This window comes from Mustela lutreola, chromosome 5 (assembly GCF_030435805.1).
Source record: "Mustela lutreola isolate mMusLut2 chromosome 5, mMusLut2.pri, whole genome shotgun sequence".
NCBI classification, from domain to species: domain Eukaryota; kingdom Metazoa; phylum Chordata; class Mammalia; order Carnivora; family Mustelidae; genus Mustela; species Mustela lutreola.
The window spans coordinates 15,439,234-15,460,209 of NC_081294.1; the positions used below are offsets into that span (position 1 = coordinate 15,439,234).

General features: G+C 35.2%; 1 protein-coding gene across 6 annotated transcripts in view; it reads right to left on the reverse strand.

Annotated features, from left to right (window-relative positions):
* CDH18 (cadherin 18) overlaps positions 1-20,976 on the reverse strand; it is a 981,465-nt gene that overhangs the window by 45,854 nt on the left and 914,635 nt on the right. The gene's annotated exons all lie outside the window — the stretch shown is intronic.

The following is a 20,976-nucleotide window of genomic DNA, read 5'->3' on the forward strand; positions in this document are numbered from 1 at the left end:
AGAATAATTTTATTCTTATAGAAAAATTCATGCAGTGTGGGATGTTAAGTCATACTTGGGGAGAAATAATAATTGAAATCAGAACTTATCATAGAATTAATATATAACTCTTGTAGATTTCAAAATATTATAACTAACACCTTAAAATATTTCTTAAACACAGTCTTCCCATTTTTCAGTAATTTTACTAATTCTGAGATATAAGGAAAAGGCAAATGTTCCATTTATTTTACAAGTTAAAGCTATAAATGCAGAATTAATAACAGGAAAATTAAATATATATATATATATATTTATTTCTGATGTTTTTGTCATTATTTTTAAAAGTCCAAAATTAATGTTAAATAGACTAATTTTTAAAAGGATTAATAAAACAAAAGACATAAATTCTAGATAAATTTATCAGTTTATCAAAGTCGAACAAGAGAAGGTATATTCGAAAAAAGGGGGTATGGATATATATAGACATATATAGATGATACTAACACTAGTAAGAACATGGATGGAATAAAAAATGCAATAGGTGTCTCCAAATGGAATAGAAAATCTAAGGAGTACTATAGTAATTAAAGAAGTGTACATTATTCTTAATGGTGAAAAACTAACTAAAGTTAATTAACAGAGCTCTAAGAAAGCTATAAATAAATCTACCAAAGGATGTGAAAGACCTATATGCAGAACATTTTATTGAAATGTTGTATAAGTTGAGGTTTAGACTTCGTTAAAGAAATTAAGAGCTGTATCATGTGTGTGCTTAGAAAGATACAATATGGACGCCTGGGTGGCTCAGTGGGTGAAGCCGCTGCCTTCGGCTCAGGTCATGATCTCAGGGTCCTGGGATCGAGCCCCACATCGGGCTCTCTGCTCAGCGGGGAGCCTGTTTCCCCCTCTCTCTCTGCCTGCCTCTCTGCCTACTTGTAATCTCTCTCTGTCAAATAAATAAATAAAATCTTTAAAAAAAAAAAAAAGAAAGATACAATATCACAAATAAAACCAACCCTTCTGAACAGATGTGTGTATTCAATGTAATCTGTTGCAAATCCCAATGTCCATAGAATTAAAAGTTGATTCTAAAATTTATAAGTACTTAGATTATTTAGCATGTATGGAAAATGACAAAAAGCATACTTGCTGTACAATTTACCAAGGCTTATTATATGGTATTTGTGGCCTTACTCTTGCCAGAATATAAACATATCTCTTCTACTCTAAATGTCATCTATGATTTTTTTCATGTATTCTTGTGTTTCCCAACTAAGCACTTGCTCACCTTATCAGAGCAGACCAAGTAATCTGTTCTAGAAGCCTGAGAGAAGAATAATTTTATTGGCTCTAATCATTCATATCAGCAGCCTTAATTGTCCCTGAATAAATTTCCCTCCACTCATTTTCTGAGCAAGCAGAATTAGAAGCAACCTTAGTGAAGTTAGGAAAGAAAGGAAAAGAAAGTTTTGTAGAAGATTCTGGAAAGACTACATCTTTTTTTTTTTTTTTTTTAAGATTTTATTTATTTATCAGAGAGAGAGGGAGAGAGCAAGCACAGGCAGACAGAATGGGAGGCAGAGGGAGAAGCAGTCTCCCTGCAGAGCAAGGAGCCCAATGTGGGACTCGTTCCCAGGACGCTGGGATCATGACCTGAGCCGAAGGCAGCTGCTTAACCAACTGAGCCACCCAGGCGTCCCAGGAAAGACTACATCTTGAAGAAAGGCTAGAATAAAAGCACAGCTAGGCATCTGACCACATTCAACATTTTGCCTTCTCATTGTCCCCAGTTGTCTTGCTCTGGACTGGAATGGCCTTCCACTCTTCCATACTGGGGTACAAGAGACTCAATTCTTCTAGATGGAAATAGATCCTATGTTCATCGAATATTATTTTATTACTCCAATGTATAATTACTCTTCCATAACTTACTGATTCAAAAGCACAGCGTTCAGCATCAGAGAAATGCCGGTTTGTCTGCAGACCTACTACCCTTAGGTGTTTTGTGGGGGAAGCTGAACTGAACTTAACCTTGGTGCGGTTGCGACTAAATTTCCTTGTGCCATGTCCTGCCAGGCACAGCCGCGGGAGGTACTGATGAAAAGTAAGGGAAAACAGACTGTTGGAGTAAGCTTCCTGTCATTACCAATGTAAATTGAATACCTGCGGTCTATTTACTAAGAGTGGCATGATGTCTAAAAACTGTGCCTTTAATTCCAAATAATTAGAAGCTGAAAACCCACTATGGCTTTGTATCCTCCTGCCGTCGAAACTGCCTGCATTCTGGTATTTTCTGTTCAATAACTAGATAATTCTAAATTAGCAAACTGGCAAGTTCTTTTGGATTTCTCTCCTTTCCCACATTCATCCGGTTAGAATGTTACCCTTCGAATGACAAAAACTTTACCTATAAAATGTAAGCATTTTCAAGTGTGTTGGAAGCATTTTCTTCTGTTCTTGAAGTTCTTAATGAAACATTTCTATTACTGCTATTGTTACTTTTATCTTTATGCTTTATTTCTAGCAATCAGGTTTTTTTTTTTTTAAATTGGGGAATAACTGATATACAATATTATATTGGTTTCAGGGGTACAAGAACAATAAAGTGATTTGGCAATTACAGACATTACAAAAAGCTCACTGTGGTAAATGTCGTTACCCTGTGTCATCATAGTTATTATAATATTACAGATTACATTCCCCAGGCACCACTTTTCATACCTGCCACTTATTTACTCTATAGTTGGAAGTCTGTACTTAATCCATCCATATGCATGGCCTATCCATCCTTCTGCACACCTCCTTCCTTTCTGGCAAATATCATTTTTTTCTCTGTATTTATGAGTCTGTTTCTGTTTTTCTTTGTTTGTTTAATTTTAAGTATTTTTGAGGGCACAGTAAATAAAATATATTGCAATTAGACAAATTTAAATATGAATCCCCTTTCCGGCCCTCTAGGAACATGAAATTTGGAAAGGAGTTTATTATTTTTATGACTTCACTACTTAATCTGCAATGAGTTATTTGACTTGGCAAATTGTGTTTTTGAGAAACAATTAAGGAAATTATGTAAATTTGAATCCTTTCTGAAGATCACAAACAGAACAGAAGCAAAAACAAAACACACAGCGTGCTGGCAGTCCTATACATGTGATTTCTAGCAGAAGCTACACTATTTAAAAATCATCCATGTTTTACCCAATACCAATGTGAAAGCAGCTCACATTGCTAGAGTGCCCTCTATGCAGACAGTGATGCAGTGAAAGTATTGGTATATGTCATTCTGTGCAATTGTAAGTTTGTTACTACGATATTGGAGGATTTCCCATGACTGAGGAAGAACCCATTTTATCCAGTGAGCTCATTTGAAAAGTCTGTTAATGCATGCCACTAGGATGGGCTCTAGAGAACACAGAATGGTGAAATATACCACTCCAGCAGATTCCCCACTATCAATACAGAATGAAGAAAACAAATTAAATATTAATGTTTTTCCAATTTGTTTTCTTCAGAATTGTGACTTAAGTGTTCAATTTATTTCCATCCCAAAGTTGTTATGATTTAAGTATTTTCCTCCTAACTCTAAATCATGACCATTGGTATATGTAATACAGTTTACTAAGGAATGCAATAGATTTCTAATCTAAATATTCATATTCCGAATTTAGTATTAAGTACTTCTTTAAATTTTTTTTTTCAAATTGCAATTGACTTCCACAGTTTCCATCCTTTTTTTATTTTTTAAAGATTTTATTTATTTATTTGACAGAGAGAGATATCACAAGTAGGCAGAGAGGCAGGCAGAGAGAGGAGGAAGCAGGCTTCTCACAGAGCAGAGAGCCTGATGCTGGACTCGATCCCAGGACCCCGAGATCATGACCTGAGCCGAAGGCAGAGTCTTAACCCACTGAGCCATCCAGGTGCCCCTAGTATTAAGTACTTTAAAATATTTAAACTTAGACTAATGTAAATTTTCTTATCTATAAAATATAGATTATTTTCCTCAAAATGTGCTTCCATTCTTTTCTTTATAAAAATTCAGTCAAAATGAAAAACCTCATGTATTACAATAGTAAATTGCAGTGATTATGGATTTAATTAAATAATCACATTTATATTTGTCTATGATTCATAAATGTCCATGCATATGAGGATGTTTCCAACTGTGTGTTACAAATGTGTTTATGTTGGTTGTTGGTTTTTTGTTTTTTGTTTTTTTTTTCCTGGTCTGTGTTTCTTTGATTTCTATTAAAAGTTTCTTTGATTTATAAAAAAACAAACAGAACTTTTATGAATCATTCCTGTGAACTGAAACTAGACCATTTCAAAATGCTAGGCTAATACTTTGTTTATTAACAAATATGTTTCTAATATTCCCTTCAATAAATAAATATATAAAAATAAACTTTGCAAATCAGTGCTCAGATGAAACTGAATTTTTTTTAAGGACTTATTTACTTTATAAAAGGGGTGCTGCAGAGAGAGAGAGAGAGAGAGAATCCTGAAGCAGACTCCCCCACTGGATGTGGGGCCCGGCATGTGGCTTGATCTCACCACATGGAGATCATGACCTGAAGAGAAATCAAGGATCAGCCACTTAACTAACTGACTGAGCCACCAAGGCATCCCTGAAAATTTTCATTTGACACTTTTTGTTTTGAAATGAGAGTGGTTTGCTATTTTTAACTAGTATCTTGAAATTTTGTACATAAAATCATATATTATTTTTAGGCAAAAAAGAAAGATAAAATAACTAATAAATAATTGATAGTCCTTACTAATATGAATGTTTAATCTATTTAAGAACTGTTTTATGGATAAAACCATCACAATGCCTTGTACAAGCCTGGTGTGCTGCAAATGTTTTTTTCTTCTCCCCCTCTCTTTTTTGTATCTTGTATAAATGTTGAGAAACCAAATATTGTATTCAAAATAATTTGTTATAATGGATAAATAAGGATTCATATCTGGTATGTAATTGATTAATTCTTAAATATTTCTTTATTCTTACCAGATAAAAAGGTTTAAAATAAAACATTCTGTGACATTTATAAGATAAATTGAACTGACTCTGTACATTTTAGATCACCTATTTATTTTATAGTAGTTCAAAAAACCTAGTAGTTGTTTAGAAGCTCTTTCAAAATTTAGAGTATTTAGAAACACACCACCCCAAACTCAATGTATTTATGTGATTTTTTTTGTCAGTTTGTTGTATAAAATTTTATTAATGTCCCAGTCATCATAAAGAACTCACTCTGAAGTGAATTACCTAAAAGGAGTCTCAACTCTTTTACAGTACTTTTTTTTCTTCCTTACCCATAAATCCTCCCCAAATTCCCCAAACGTTTTAGTAGTTATGCCTGAAACTAACATAAGTGGGAAGATTCAAAAGTTTAAATCGTGCTTTTGATTTTAGGAACAAAAATCTTTAAGTTAGAACCATAAAGTCAAAGTAATTCACTTCTAAGTGAAATTAATTACATCAGGATGATGTATTTGCTAATAATTATGAAAAAAATTGAAAAATAGTTTTAAAAAATCTGTTAAGATTGGCCTATTCAATTTCATGAAAGAACCCAACAAACACACCACTTATTTTCTAATTTTTGTGATAATTCAGTTTTTATAAATATTTTACATCTAAGTTTATTTATCTACAGTGTTTCTGATATTGAGTTTTCATCCTTATTGAGTTCCCACAAATTCAGCTTGTGACCAACTATCATGCTATCCTTCGAATTACATTTGCAATCATATTTTTTATGCTGCCAGAAGCTCAGTAATAAAATGGACCATCATTTTGCATTTTTGGGCTGGTAAGCAACGTAAGGATAATAAATTTTTTCTTATCTGATACAGTCAGCATATGAAAGTGGTTTTGTTAATTTCAGAAAAATAACTAACATAAGACATCATTAATGAAATATCCTAATGTTTAAGAGTTCAGCAATCTCAACTCTGGTGCAGAGATAAGGCCTTATTTCTGAGAATGGATCTGCTGCTGCTTGGGGTTCAACATCACCATTCTTCTATTTTTTTTATTATTTATTTTTTTATTTTTTTAAAGATTTTATTTATTTTTATTTATTTGACAGAGAGAAATCACAAGTAGACAGAGAGGCAGGCAGAGAGAAAGGAAGGGAAGCAGGCCCCCTGCTGAGCAGAGAGCCCGATGCGGGACTCGATCCCAGGACCCTGAGATCATGACCCGAGCCGAAGGCAGCGGCCTAACCCACCGAGCCACCCAGGCGCCCCTCACCATTCTTTAAAAAAAAAAAATCATACTCACTGCATTGTCGTTGGGCCCCAAATTTATTCCAAGTGAAGGATGAACAATAGTTTAAGCCTAGTAGCATTTTAATGAAATTCCCTGAAATATTATCATAGTCTTACTTTTCTCCTAAATTGCAATACTTTTTTTTGAAGCTAAAATCCCTTTTATCAAGTCTTAGGAAAACTTAAGCTTGAACTACATAAATCCTGATTCCATTATGCACATCTATGACATTCTTTGGTGTAACATTTAAATAAATTAAATAATTACAAAGATAAGGTTAGCAGGTTTTGAAATAGAATTTAAGAAAATAAACTTCAGGTTTGGGCCAGAAATAGCAACTGATACCAGACTAACCTGTGTTATAAATGACTGTAAATCTGGTGATTCACAGACCTGTACCCCTGGGGATAAAAATATATGTTTATAAAAAATAAAAAATTAAAAATTAAAAAAAATAAATAAATGACTATAAAACTGAAATTATATGAAGATATTCTTCTCATATTTGGGTAAACAGACGCTGAAGAACTATGATCCTTGAGAGAAAAGAAACCCAAAGCTGAATGCAAGATCTCCTCCAGCTTTAATTACGTTCATTATAACCCTGGCTGATACATTCCAGGAAGGAAAGGCTGGTTGTTTAACATTGAAAAGCCAGTGAATATAATTTGCCACGTGTACATAATTATGTTGAGAGATGCAGAGAAGTATAACAAAACATAACACCATATTTGATTTAAAGATAAAAAATAAAACACTAGTAAAGTAACAATGGGAGAGACTTCCTCAACCTGAATAATTGTACAACAAAAACCTCTAACTGTCGTAGTTACAAGTGAAAGACTGAATATTCCAACCTTAGGATCAGAAAAACAAAAAGCAGGGATATAGCTTGTAGCAACGCTCTTGATAATCATATTAAAGCTTATAATCAGTGCAATTAGAGAAAGAAATAAGTTTTATGCCAATTGCAAAGTTAGAAACAAATCTATATTTCCTCAGAGGGCATCATCCCTGCAGAAAAGATTAAATAATCTACAAAAAGCTGTTACCGCTACTATGAGAGTTACCAATACTGTAGGCAACTTGTACCAATGCAAACTTATAGTAACATCTATTTCTACAACAATAAAAATAAACATTTAAATAAATATCAAATTTATATAACATGAAAAACATGAAACCAAATAAAATATGTCCCATATCTGTATGCTGAAACCTACAAATACTAAGATAAATCTAAAATGCCTAGTTAAGTGGAGACATATGTTAGATAAAAGACTCAATATTTTTGAGACATGCACTCTCCCAAACATGAACTGTAGATTAATTGAAATACTAATAAAAAATTCTAACTGATATTGTAGAAGAATCTGACAAGCTGATTCTAAAATTTATCTGAAAATGTCCTAAATTAGTTCATACAATTTTGATAAAAGAATGATGTTGAACTTAATTTTAAGTGTTAGTAAGTATCCACAACAATCAAGACAATGGTATTAGTATAAGACTGTGTGTGTGTGTGTATGTGTGTGTATATGATTAGTGGTATATACAAAAAGAGAGAGTCCAGAAATTAATCAAAACAAAAATGGTCAAGTGTTAATGGACACAGTTGTCATGATTACTAATTGGAGAAATAGCATTTTTAACAAATAATGGATTCACTGGAAATTAAAATGTGAAGTACATTAAACTTGAGTTTTAACACATATAAAATATCCCTCAAAGTAAAGCATAGGCCAAATTATAAAACCTTGAATTTTAACATATAAGAACAGATAGGGTAAATCTTTTGCTACCTTGTATTTAGTAAAGAACTCCCTAAAATGTGTTCAGATTCATATACAAGATATTAAAACATCCTTTCTGGATGTTAAATTCTTATAATTTCAAGTAACACAAATGCTGAGACTTTAGGACAGCTAATAAAATTTTAGAAATTTTAGAACAAGCATATTTTAGAATGGAAATTTTCTGTATAAGATGAAATATATTAAGAGAGCTTTAACTCAAACACACATACTAATTTCTAGGTCAATCATTGATTATAATTACATATTAAAAATACGTTAAACGTGCCTGCCTCTCTGCCTACTTCTGATCTCTGTCTGTCAAAATAAAATCTTAAAAAAAAAAAAAAAAAGAAGATAAAAGGGGCTCCTGGGTGGCTCAGTGGGTTAAAGCTTCTGCCTTTGGCTTGGGTCACGATCCCAGAGTCCTGGGATCGAGCCCTGCGTCGGGCTCACTGCTCACCAGGGAGCCTGCTTCCTCCTCTCTCTCTGCCTGCCTCTCTGCCTACTTGTGATCTCTTTCCATCAAAATAACATCTTTAAAAAATACTTTATTAAAAATATATATTTATATTAAACATCCTTTTTGAAAAACATTTGAGAATACTTCTAAGAATACATTATATGCTCTTGGTATGTGTACCCAAGTTACATAAATGGAGAAGTTTTTCATATTTACAATAGAAAACATGTACAAGACATGTTGAATCAGCAATATTAATAATATATGAAGCTATAACAACTGAAATACATTGGGATTTTCAAGCATGAAATAAAATAGATTTATTTTTTCATCATAGTGAAAATGAAAGAACAAACAAGCTGCAGCTGTATTTCTTTTTTTTTTTTTAATATTTTATTTATTTATTTGACAGAGAGAGAGAGAAAGATCACAAGGAGAGAGGCAGGCAGAGAGAGAGAGAAGGAAGCAGGCTCCCGCTGATCAGAAAGCCTGATGTGAGCCTTGATCCCAGGACCCCGAGATCATGACCTGAGCTGAAGGCAGAGGCTTAACCCACTGAGCCACCCAGGCGCCTACAGCTGTATTACTTTACCTGAATGAATAGTTAAAAACACAGCATTGAGAAAAAAACTACAGAGGGTGTATATAACATTAACCCACCTATATATAATTTCCATGAGCCAAAGCTATAGTATATACAAAAATATAGATATATAAACGTCCAAAATGTATTTGGTAAAACTATAAAGAGAAGAAAGGGACAAATAATACTAAATTCAATATTGATGAGCTCTGGTTAGAATGAAGAAAGATGTAATAGCGAGGTGTATTTACTTATTTATTTATTTAGGATTTTTATTTATTTATTTGAGAGAGAGTGATTGAGAGGGAGCACCACAGGGATGGGTAAACGGAGAGGGAGGGCGACAGAAAGAATCTCCAGCAGACTCCATGCTGAGATCGCACTACCCTGAGGTCATGGCACGAGCAGAAATCAAGAGTCTGATGCTTAACCAACTGAGCCACCCACTCACTCTTAGTGAGGTAGAGTTAAAGCTTATTTTTTTGAGGTGATGTCTCTTAAATTGGTGTTCATTTTATTATTTGGACTGATCATATGCTTAAGATATCAATATAATGTACACATATTATAATCTAATTAGAAAACATTTGGTACAATTACTTCAGTTTATCCCATATGCATGTCTACATAACATACACAGGCCTCATATATGGGTACACAACTTCATTCATTATATCAAGTCATGGTCCAATTTCCAACTACACACAAATTTCACTGTTTTATTTATCAGTGTCTTCCTTAATGGGTTGCACAATTTGTATCTTCATAAAATTTTCTCTATTCTGAAGTCATAGTAATGTTATCCTACATTTCTTTTAAGATTTAATGTTCATCTTCTACTGCTGGAATTACTTATTTTGCATAGTTGTAAGGTACTTTCTTTGCAGAGCCAGATAACATAGCTCTGTCTTCACCTGTTTGTTGAGGTGTCCATCTGTTCTCCCTTCTGACTTCCAAACAACTCTGTATTGTAGCAATTTGACTGTATGGTTCTCAGAAAACATATCTTGCATCAACACCTTTTTTTTCTTAAATTGCTATGTGGTTTAGTAAGTCATTAATGTCGATATATTTTGCTTTGTATGCTTGAAAATGTTATGTCTTCATTTGAATAGGCAATGGTATGCCTATTCATTAGGGGCCCCGGGTGGCTCAGTCAGTTGAACACCTGAATCTTTATTTTGTCTCAGGTCATGGTTTCGTGTCTCCAGATGGAGCCCTATGTTGGGCTCCACGCTCAGCGTGGTGTCTGCTCCAGGATTATCCCTCTCCCTCTGCCCTTTCTCCTGCTCACACTCTCCAAAATAAATAGAAAAAAAAGTCTTTGAAAATGTTATGTATTCTTGGGGCGCCTGGGTGGCACAGTGGATTAGGCCGCTGCCTTCGGCTCAGGTCATGTCCTGGGATCGAGCCCCGCATCGGGCTCTCTGCTCAGCGGGGAGCCTGCTTCCCCTTCTCTCTCTGCCTAGCTCTCTGCCTACTTGTGATCTCTCTCTGTCAAATAAATAAATAAAATCTTTAAAAAAAAAAAAAGAAAATGTTATGTATTCTTTAAATGTATTCATTATATATTAAAATATAGAATATATGCATATAGTCAAATATATATATTTGTATTTGACAGATATTCAAGTATCAAGTGTTTTTATTTTGTTCTATGAAACACTCTTATCATTACTGATTTTTTTGGTCTTTTTCATAAAGTATTTCTGAGAGAGATGTATTAGCAGTTTCTTCCGAGATTATGTTTTATTTTGAAAATAGTTTATTAGGTTCATAAGTTTCAAATGATTACATTACTCTCTTGACATATACTACATGTCAATATGACACGACCTTCTTATCATGATAGCATTTTGTATTTTAAAACAAAATGATCTCAGGGTCCTGGGATCGACTTATATTAACCATTTTTGCCTGATTTCTTTCAATTAAAATTAAATTATTATTCTTTTATTTTAAAACTTTCTTTATCTTTATACCCCATATGTACCTATTACAAGTAGCATGTAGTATGAGACGATTTTATTTTTCCTTACATTGCTTCAGTATGGTAGCTTTTTTTTTTTTAAATGGAGGGTTTATTGCAATTATACTATTTGGGTTATTAATATATATTTTTGTCACTTCATTGTATACTTCCAATTTGTCTTAATATTTTTTATTCATTCTAATATTATTTTCCAGTACTTTGTTTAAGGCTTTATCCTTGTTATGTCTTCTAATTTTAAATCTATATACTAAATTTATTTTCTTTTCTTAGCCCAGAAATATTAACATGCTTAGGTATCTCTGGAACATCTTTACTCTCTTTCTATACATTGTAATAACTTTTAAGTGCTTTTATTTGGATCAAGTTTCTCAAATTTATGCCTATAAGTGAAGAGGATGATGATGATGATGATGACAATGACGATGATACTTGTGGGTTTGATAATCTGTCAAATTTGATGTTTTGTTTTTACAAAGAAAGGTGTCCTCATGTGTACCACTTTCTCATTATTCCTTATTGAAGCTTATACCATCTTTTCGTGATAAATTTCTTATTTTTTATTAAATTATTTAACAACAATGTATTTTCTCAATTTTGGTTGTTTGAAAGTTTTTCTGTATCACATATTTTAGGTTTCTTTCTTTTTTTTTTTAAAGATTTTATTTATTTATTTGACAGAGAGAGATTACAAGTAGGCAGAGAGAGAGAGAGGAGGAGGAAGCAGGCTCCCTGCTGAGCAGAGAGCCCGATGCGGGACTCCATCCCAGGACCCTGAGATCATGACCTGAGCCGAAGGCAGCGGCTTAACCCACTGAGCCACCCAGGTGCCCCCACATATTTTAGGTTTCTGTTGTTACAAAATTACTGAGGCCAACATGATCTAAAATGATTTGTAAGAAGTGTCAAATTTCTGATGGTAATGTTTTCATATTTTCATTCCCTTTACTCAGAAATAAAGGAAAAACAGAAGATATGTATTACCTTTATCCTTTGTTTGGCAGGGTCTATATGTGTGTCTATCTTGAGTCATTCATTGTAAGTATCATGTTTTGGAATCTTAATTTATTTGGGGATATCTTATCTTAACAATACAGGAAACAACAGATGTTGGAGGGCATGTGTAGAAAAGGGAACACTCTTACACTGTTGGTGGAATGAAAACTGGTGCAGCCTATTTTGGAAAACAATATGGAGGTTCCTTAAAAGGTGAAAAATAGAACTACCCTATGACCCTTCAATTGCACTCCTAGGTATTCACCCAAAGAATAAAAAAATACTTTTCTAAAGGAATACATGCACCTTGATGCTTACAGCAGCATTATCAGAAATAGCCAAATTATGGAAAGAGCTCAAATATCCATCAACTGCTATATGGATAAAGAAAGAAGATGTGGGGTGTGTGTGTGTGTGTGTGTGTGTGTGTGTGTATGTGTGTGTGTGTGTGTGTGCAATGGAATATTACTTGGCCATCAAAAAGAATGAAATCTTGTCATTTGCAATGATGAGGATGGAGTTGGAGTGTATTATGCTAAGCAAAAGAAGTCAGCCAGAAAAAGACAAATGCCATATGATTTCATTCACATGTCGAATTTAAGTAAGAAAACAGATGAACATGGAGGAAAAAAGAGAGAGGGAAGCAGACCAAGAAATATAGTCTTAACCTCAGAAAACAAACTAATGGTTACCAGAGGTGAGGTGAGTGGGGGGATGGGCTAAATATGTGATGGGTATTAAGTAGGGCACTTGTGATGAGCACTGGGTCTTGTATAAAAGTGATGAATCACTAAATTCTACTACTGAAATAATATTTGCATTGTGTGCAATGAACTGGACTTTAAATAAAAACTTAGAAGAAGAAGTACATGGTACTACTTATTTAAAAAGGTACATTCTGTTAGTTCTCTGGATAATAGATTAAAAGAAGTTAGGGTTAGGTGCAAAGATTATTTTGGAAGTTACTGCAGCATTCCAGCTGAAGGGGTGGTGGTTGTTTGGACAGGGATGGGAGTGATGGTGTTATGAAGTAGTTGACTTATGGATATTTTAAAAAGTACAGCTAATAGAGCTTTCTGACGAATTGGGTATGTAGCATGAGAGAAAAGGGGGAACCAAATATGACACTGAGTGATCTTCAGAAGCCATCTGGACTACAGCCATCATTATTGAGATAGATGATACCTCTGGAGGAGAAGATTTAGAGAGAAATTAGATTTTGAGGAAACTATTTACATACAGCATTTTCAGTTTGAGAACTCTGAGAAGAGATTTTGGAGTGGTTAATATGGAATTCGGGGAAAAAGTGGATGCATATGTAAATTTGAGAGTCATCTACATGTAGATGTTATGGAAACTCATTAGACTGAATGAGATCATGTGGGCAATAACTCCAGATAGTCTAACGTTTGGAAATCAGGATGCCCCACTAGTCAATGGGAGGAGAGATGAGGAGACAGAAGAGCCAATGAAGGAAGAAGAGTGTCTAGAGAATGCTATGCCTGTAAGCCAAAGTAAGAGCCTATTTCTGGAAAGAGTTGCCAATTGCGCCAAAAGTCGCTGCTTTGCTGAGCAAATGGAGGGAAGAATTAGACTTCATATTTTGGAATATGGAGGACAAGTATAATTTTGGTGAAGTAATAAAGACAAGCCTTTGATGAGTTTTTTGTATTTTTTTTTTTGTTTTGCTTTTTAAAGATTTTATTTATTTATCTGACAGACAGAGAGGTAGCACAAAGAAACAGAACTGCAGGCATAGGGAGAGGGAGAAGCAGGCTCCCAGCTGAGCAAGGAGCCTGATGCGGGACTCAATCCCAGTATCCCGGGATCAGGACCTGAGCCAAAAAGGCAGACGCCTAACAGACTGAGCCACTCAGGTGGCCCTGAGAGTGAATTTTAAAGAGCATGGAGACAGAGGGAGCAGGGTGTGAATACAGGCAAGTCTTCCAAGAGGTTTAGAGGAAAGGGAACGGGATAATGAACTTGTAACTGGAAGAGTCTCCGTTTTTGTTTGCTTGAGTACATTTTATTTTCAGTTAGAATTATAGCCTATTTTTGAGGGCATAGGAATTATGAAGGGGGGAAATGAAGAGATAGGAGAGGAATTGACAGTTCCATGACTGAGTGAACAAGAAAAGTGAGGCTTTAGGATCTGCATGGAGTGGTGAGCATAAACATGGTAGGGAGACCCCATTCACAGAAGGAAGCCAGAGATTTATGGAAACTAATGCCCACAGTATTAGTGAGGCTGCTAGATCTGATGACAGGAAACTATGGAAACCCCTTTCTGATTGTTCTTTTTGATAAGCATTAGAGAAGCAAGATGACCTGACATATGTAAGGAAATTGGAAAAGATATTGGAAATTTGAAAAGCCAGGAAAACTATAAAAGAAATATTTAGCAATGCTGCATATAATTGTTTCAGTTATTCAAGTTCCTTATGAATGAAATAATTTGTTCTGATTCTTCCAGAATTTGATACTGAAATTGGGATAGTGCAGTTTTTACAAACCCTTAAGGTATCGGCATATTATATAAAAAGCATCAAAAATTAGAACGTAGTATATATCAAATTCTCCCCATGGGTAGAACTCAAAAGAGGTTTGAATAGCTTTGAATGGAATTGGCCTGCAGGTAAAGATAAGAAATAAGCCTTGATGGTCCTGAGCCAATGTGAATAACCCTATACGTTTTGCCATCATTTACCTACTACGGTCTCATATTATGTATTAAATACAATTTTTAAAAACAGTGAATGGAGATTAGTTCAGGCCTAATTGGAGATATATGTATGTATGTGTGTGTGTGTGTGTGTGTGTGTGTGTATATTGTTTATCTGAGAGAGAGAGAGAGCAAGCAAGAGAGAGAGCTCAAGTAGGGGGAGGGGCAGTAGGAGAGGGAGAAGTAGACTCCCGGCTGGACGTGAGACTCCATCAACCCAGGGATCATGAAGTGAACTGAAGGCAAACGTTTAACCCACTGAGCCACCCAGATGCCCCTGCAGCAGTATTTGTAGAGTGTCTGAAGTGACAACTTCACCCTGGATTGTACATGAGGGTGAACGTAACCCAATTTCGGGCGCCATTCATTCTGTTACCATGTGGCAAGTAAGCAGAGTCCTTGTTGTTTGTTACTATAATATAGCAACACTACAGCAAAAGATGAAACAACAAGGAAAGCAGAACACAGAAACTCACAGAGAAATAGAGATAGGGACATAATCAAGATAACCCTGAAACCTAATTTGCCTGAGAACTTTACAGGTATGTGGACCAGTAAGTTTCTTTTAAATCTTAGAACAGATTGAATTATTTTTTAGATATTTTACATTTATCTGTTACATGGCAAAAGGTAACTAAAACACAGACATATACACTACAAATAAATACTCCATAAAAGTATTTAATTTCTATCATCTAAAGTTACAACTAGATTAAATTTGAAATTTATGGATACTAATCTTTGAATATGTTTGCAATGTTGCATAAGAATTGAGGAGAAAAAACAAGAAGCATTCAACAACTAAACAGCACTAAACATTGGTTTCTGGACTGAGATAAGCATATAATTTGTTTAGAGAAGTGAAAAGGAGAGCTAAGGCAAACATCGTAACAGTGCAAAAAACAAGCAGTGTTGTTTAATTCGTGAACTCTGGTAAGAGCCAAAAACTTTCGGGTTCATTAGAAGTATCAATACAGTAGCAGCTCCCTGACTTTGGCTCCTTTGGAAATACATCTATCAGGCAAGCAGTGAACACTGAGCGTCCGATTTTGATCAGGATAAACTCTTACATATGGTGCACAGAACAAGGAGAAATAAGATATTTTAGGCAAAATGGGAAATATATATAATTTAATGATCATTGAACTGTGTAGTAAGTTACAAAGTTTTGGGGCAGTTAAGGTAGGTGCAGAAATGAAGAACAAAAAGTATTCATGTATCTAACAGTTTGATGTGTCAGGAAATGTTCTTAGTATTTGTGAATACTAGGATAAAGATACACTAGACCTGATTGTTAGATCTGAGATGTTCACAATCACAGGACAAACATTACAATAAAATGTGATGTGCCATATTTAAACCTAATAAGTGATAAATGCTCAATTTAAGGCATGCATAAAGTTAGAATAAAGAGGGAGGAGTTGTAAAATTTTCCTGAGACTTTGAGGATTTCACAGATGTTCTGACATGTAAAATAGTTCTTAAAAGTAAACAGAGGTTTGTAAAGCAGAACAGAATGAGCAGAGAACATTGAGAGATGAAAGGATTATACAATTATTCAAAGAACATGGCCTGTTTGAGTATCTGTGACTAAAAGTATGATATACATTTTTCTGAGAATTAAGCTGAAAACAGAGAAGGCCAAATTTTATAAAGAAAAATTCAGAACATATGTGTATACCTCTGTCTTTGGTATTAGTACTAAATGGAGCTGTGACATAAATTATGTTGTGATTGGAAGCGATGTTTCTTAATAATAAGTTGCTTTAGAATCACTTAAGCACATGGTTTTCAAGCTTTAACATTTATGAAAATCACCTAGGGAGCATGATAAAACCCTAGATACTATACTACAACAAGTTTTTCTAAATCATGGTGTGCCCAGATATCTGGTCAGGCACTTTTCTGTTTGTTTCTGTGAGGGTGTTTTTGAATTAAATTAACATTTAAACTGGTGAACTAAATGGGCATCTGGCTGGCTCAGTTGGTAAAGCATGTGACTCTCAATCTTGGGGTCATGAGTTTGAGCCCCACGTTTGGTGCAGAGATCACTTAAAATAATAAATAAATCATTTAAAAAAATTATAGATTGAAGCAGATTGTTCTTTACCATGTGAGTGGGCCTTATTCAATCAGTTGAAGACCTGACTAGGAAAAAAGACTGGCCCTCCCTTGAATAAGAGAAAATTATTTTGCCTGATTGCCTTTGAGTTAAGATAGTGGCTCTTTCTGGTTTTGGCTTTTGAACTTGACTGGGATATTGGTTCTGCAAAGTTTTGACTTCCCAGCCTCCATAACCTTATGAACCAATTTCTTAAAAAAAGAAAAAAAGTCTCTTTATTGGTTCTAAATCCTTCTAGATTTGAATCCTATTGGTTCTGTTTCTCTGTAGAGCCCTGACTAATGTAGGTATAGTTGGAAACAGAATGCAGGCTAACCTTTCCTCACCCTTCATCTCAAGACTGAATCCATGCATTATCCTGTCCATGAAACCTTCACTGATCCTCTTAGAGAGGCTAAACTATCATGACTTTATGTTTCCCTAGCCCCTAAAAACGTTGTCACAATAATTATCCATAGTGCAATCATCCATTTACCTCGTCTTCGGCATGAGCCTCTTGAATTCCTCAAAAGTGAAACAGGGTCCTCAAAATCCCTAGTGCCTAACATACGGCACGTCCTAGCAAGTATCAATTATTAATACATTTTGAGTGAATTTATCAATGTGTAGTTTAGGGTAGAAATGATAAATTGTACCATACCAAAGTACTAGAAGGGTGGCTAAGAAAGTAGAAAATAACAAGTGAAAAGAGAGTGATTAATACAGTCAAATAGCACAAAGACATCAGGGAGATCAGAAATGAAAAATACTCTTTGGATTTAGTGATTAGTAAATTATGACCATAAAGTCAACTTCTGAAAAGCAATGTGGATAAAATTATACATTATCTTGACCTTAGGCATAAATAAGGAAATGGAGGGAGATGGTAGCTATTTATTCTGGAAATTGTACTAGTGAGTCATATAAAAGGAAAAGTGAGTAGTGAGTCATATAAAACCCTGAAAGAATATTTGTCATCTAGTAAAAAGAATAAGCTTTCATTTTTTTCTCTCTCTTTCTTTCTTTCTTTCTTTTTTTTTTTAAGATATTTTAGGGTCATAGTAGGCAGAATTCTAAAGACAGCACAATAATATTCCTGTCCCTTGGTTATTCAACCAAACATGAACCTAGATACTACTGTGAAAAGATTTTGTTAATGTAGTTAAAGTCCCAATTCCATTCACTTTAAAATACAGAGACGGTGGGTGGGCCTGACCTAATCAGGTGGATACCTTTCTTTTTCTTTTTCCTTTTTTAAGATTTTAGAGAAAGAGCATGCATGTGCAGGTGCAGGGTGGGGAGGGGCAGAGGGATAGGGAGAGAGAGAATCCTAAGCAGACTCAATGGATATGGGGCTCAGTCTCTAAGGTCATGATCTGAGTGAAATCAAGAGGTGAATGCTTAACCAACTGAGCCACCCAGGCAGCCCAGGTAGATACATTTGAAAGCAAGACTTTCCAGCTGGTAGCAGAAGAGAAAGTCAAAGAGATTCAAAACAGCAAAAGGACTTGACACACTATTGTTTGTTTGAAGGAGGTAAAAACCACATGAGGAGAAATCTGCCCCAGCTGACAAGGGATGAAAATGGAGACTTCAAAACTAAACTTAAAAAAAAAAATTAATTATTTTTACTAACATTACTAACATATAATGTATTATTCACCCCAAGGGTACAGGTCTGTGACTCGTCAGGCATACACATTTCACAGCACTCACCTCAGCACATACCCTCCCCAATGTCCATAACCCAACCACCCTCTCCACAACCCCCCTGCCCCCCAGCAACCCTCAGTTTGTTTTCTGAGATTAAGAGTCTCTTATGGTTTGTCTCCCTCCTGATCCCATCTTGTTTCATTTTTTCCTTCCCTACCAGGCCTGCCAAAATCCTTCATCCTGCCTCTCAAATTCCTCATATCCGGGAGAGTATGTAATAATTGCCTTTCTCTGATTGACTTATTTCGCTCAGTGTAACTACATCTAAAGGAAGTAGACTCAGGCAACAAGAAGAATGCACATTAAAACACTTTCTTCCCCAGAGCCTCAAGGTAAGAGCCCAGACCAGCTGACACGGGACTTCAGTCTTACCAGACCTTAAGCAAGGAATCCAATTGAACCTACCTGAACCTCTGACCTACAGAAATCATGAGGTTATTTGTTACTCAAAATCAGAAATGTAACAGAAATTTCTAAAGAGCTAAATTACGGATTACATGGAGGGAAGTCATGCTATCTGTAACAGAAACATTTCAGGTATTTATTTTAAAAACTTTCTTCATCAAGAACTGTGATATGGGATAAGAATACACTTTTTACTTCTCTAATCAAAGGCAGTTTATTGAATTCATCTGATTCTTAGTGTCTTCATTAAGATTGTAGAAATAATCTTCTGCCACAGAATGAATTAATGATAAAATAAACCTCAATTAGTTAAAATATGTGACCCAAACCTGGTTTCAATGAATATCAGCTTCCCTTAAGAGTCATATTAGGGGGCGCCTGGGTGGCTCAGTGGGTTAAGCCGCTGCCTTCGGCTCAGGTCATGATCTCAGGGTCCTGGGATCGAGTCCCGCATCGGGCTCTCTGCTCAGCAGGGAGCCTGCTTCCTCCTCTCTCTGCCTGCCTCTCTGCTTACTTGTAATTTCTCTCTGTCAAATAAATAAATAAAATCTTTAAAAAAAAAAAAAAAAGAGTCATATTAGGAAGAGCATAGATCTAGGAGCCAAAATATTTAGATTCATATTTTGTATGAGTCTCAATTTCCTTATCTATAAAATTAAAATAATACTTGTTCTCTGTATTTCAGAGATTTTTATTAGGATGATATTTCTGTAAAAGCACACAGTACAAAAACAAGATAGCAATCAGCTATGTTTAGCGGTAGCTGGGAAGGAGGAAAGATGTCAAAAACCAGACACATGTTTTCTGCCTTTACCATATGTTTGGGAAGCTGAAAAGTCACTTGGACTTAGAACCAAAGGATAAAAGAAAGCAGAATCAAACACCATGTAGGGGTGCCTGGGTGGCTCCGTGGGAAAAGCCTCTACCTTTGGCTCAGGTCATGATCTCAGGGTCCTGGGATCGAGCCCCTCATTGGGTTCTCTGCTCAGCAGGGATCCTGCTTCCCCCCTCTCTCTCTGCCTGCTTCTCTGCCTACTTGTAATCTCTCTCTCTCTGTCAAATAAATAAATCAAAATCTTAAAACACCATGTAAATAAGAGCTGCACTGTATTTGGGCCCCACCTACATGTTCAGAGGCCCACACACTTTTTTATGATACCCCATATTCTCACATTGGTCCCTTAGCATGTGGCCCGTTTACTTGGAGGAAGGGTTTTTTTTGTTGTTATTGTTGTTGTTTGTTTGTTTTTCTGTATACAGAACTCATTTGTTTTCTATTTTCTCTTAAACCCTGCTCCATTGCTTCATCTGCCCAGAAGGGGGCACCTTTCTCTTCCTTGCCCAACACTCTAGGTAAGCCCCCCAAAAGTTCTTTGAAATAATAACTTCTAAATGTCATTCCATGGAACACCAACTTCCTCAGAAACTTACATTAAGAAGAGTTTTAAAAACCTGATTTTAATTCTGCAAAAGGTAACGTCAAATGAATGAAGAAACAAGAAAGTTTGGGAGAAAATACTTGTAAAATACAAATCTGAAGGACTATTTTCTAAAATGTATGAGGAACTCTTAAAGTTTACTGATGAGAAAACAAAACCAAAATAAAGAGTGGGCCAAGGACCGTAACAGACACCTCATCAAAGAAGACATACAGATGGCAAATAAGTCTATGAAAAGATGTTCCATATATATGTGTCATCAGAGGAAAGCAAGCTAAAGCGATGAGATAGCACTCTATACCACAGGGTCACCCAAATCTGGGGAACGCTTAACAGCAAAGGCTGGGGAAGATGTGGAGAAACAGGAACTCTCACTCATTGCTGGGGAGAATGCAAAATGCTATAACGACCCTGGAAAACACTTTGTCAGTTTCTTACAAAGCTAAATACACCCTTACCGTCTGATTCACTAATTGCAGTGCTTGGTATTACCCGAAAGAATTGAAAAC